At 41.8% G+C, this 1,963-nt stretch overlaps 1 non-coding gene across 1 annotated transcript; it reads right to left on the bottom strand.

The window, feature by feature from the left end:
* Positions 1-990: 990 nt before the first annotated feature.
* Positions 991-1,097, bottom strand: LOC127117143 (small nucleolar RNA R71). Its single transcript, XR_007801902.1, has one exon. It is a non-coding gene; the product is annotated as a small nucleolar RNA R71 (small nucleolar RNA).
* Between the last annotated feature and the right edge of the window lie 866 nt (positions 1,098-1,963).

Below are 1,963 nucleotides of genomic sequence, written 5' to 3'. Positions count from 1 at the left end.
TATCTAGACCAGGCATGTCTTCATATGACCAGGCAAAGACGTCAACATATTCTCGTAGCAACTTAATCAACCCCTTCTTAACAAATTCTTCCAGAAGTGCCCCAATCTTTACCTCTCGCACACAATCTTCAGACCCCAAGTTGACTGTTTCCAGATTCTCAAGATGTGGCTGAATGATCTTCTCTTCATGCTCAAGTAGATGGGTAATCTCGTCAGGAATCTATTCAACATCATCTTCCTCTGCCTCAAATACAGGGAATTCAAAATTGGGAGATGGTGTTGGGTCATTATGTTCAATGGGTTTAGAAATCAACCTGCATAATGATTTTGGATATGAAAAGATTTAGAATTCAAACAAGGCAAATCATTATGCATATGAAAAAGATCGATTTTATTCTATTTTTTAGGGTTTTATGTGATCACCAATTTCATGCAAAAAGCAAAAAGGGAAAATAATTGGAAAAACAAGGCGAACCGTACTACTTACGAATCAACGACGTTGAACGATATCTCCGAGTCTTACGACGAATTCAGGAGTATCGTGCTGCAAACAATCTTCCTCCAATCGAAATTCCTGATCTCAAAAATCTCCTTCCTTCGCCGATACCCGAGATGGCAGAACCAGCTCGTGCTCTTCGAGATTACGCCGCCCCGTCGCAAGATGAGCCGCATTCGAGTATTGCTCCACCCGCAATCGAAGCAAACAACTTTGAACTTAAACCTTCGCTGTTGCAGGCAGTGCAACAGAATCAATTCTCTAGAAATCCTACCGAGGATCCAAACCTTCATTTATCCGTATTTGTCCAATACGCTGATACTGTTAAAGCTAATGGTGTCACTTCAGAGGCAATTCGACTTCGTCTCTTTCCTTTCTCGTTAAGAGATAAAGCTAGAAGATGGCTTCAGTCTCTTCCTTCCAACTCAGTCACCCCATGGAATGAGTTGAAGAAAGTCTTTCTTGCCCGATATTTTCCTCCTAGCAAAACAGCTATGTTGAGAGCCCAGATAAATGGATTTAAACAGAAAGATAACGAGTCTCTTTTTGAAGCTTGGGAAAGATACAAAGACATGATGAGACTTTGTCCACACCATGGTTTAGAGGACTGGTTAGTAATTCATACCTTCTATAATGGTCTCTTGTACAACACAAGGTTAACAATAGACGCCGCCGCCGGTGGTGCGCTTATGGATAAACCTTACGCTGACGCTTATCAACTTATTGAGAGCATGGCCCAAAACCATTATCAGTGGGGAAGCGACCGAACAATGGTAGAAAAACCTCAAACAAAAGGGGGCATGTACGAGATAAGTAGCCTTGATCATGTTAATGCAAAAGTGGATGCTCTTGCCCAGAAAATTGAAAGTTTAAATGTATCACCTCCAGCCACCGTGGTTGCCGTAACTCAAAATTGCGAAGTCTGTGGAATCCAAGGTCACACTCCTACAGATTGTTAACTCCTAACAGGAATCCAAGCAGAGCAAGTGAACTATGCTCAAGGAAATCCCTACTCGCATACCTATAACTCAAACTGGAAGAACCATCCTAATTTTTCATATAAGAGTAATAATGCTTTATACGCACCAGGTCAAGCTCCCAGTCAAGCCCCAGCTATACCTCATGGATATCAAAAGCCGACCCCATCTACACCTAACAATAACGTTCCTAGGAAATCCAACTTGGAAATCATGATGGAGAACTTCATAGCTTTTCAACAACAAATCAATAAAGAGTTCTTAAACCAGAATGTACACACTAACGAACAGATTAAACAACTAGCAAGTAAAGTAGATGCCCTGGCTACCCATAACAAAATGCTGGAAACACAAATCTCGCAAGTAACTCAACAACAAGCGCCTACTGCTGCCCCAACTGGTACATTTCCTGGACAGCCCCAACCTAACCCGAAAAGCCACGCTCATGCAATTATATTAAGAAGTGGAACAGAGGTAGAAGGACCATCTG

Source organism: Lathyrus oleraceus, chromosome 1 (genome assembly GCF_024323335.1).
Source record: "Lathyrus oleraceus cultivar Zhongwan6 chromosome 1, CAAS_Psat_ZW6_1.0, whole genome shotgun sequence".
Classification (NCBI taxonomy): Eukaryota; Viridiplantae; Streptophyta; class Magnoliopsida; order Fabales; family Fabaceae; genus Lathyrus; species Lathyrus oleraceus.
The sequence above is the reverse complement of the archived record's forward strand: the minus strand, read 5'-3'. Positions and strand labels throughout refer to the sequence as shown.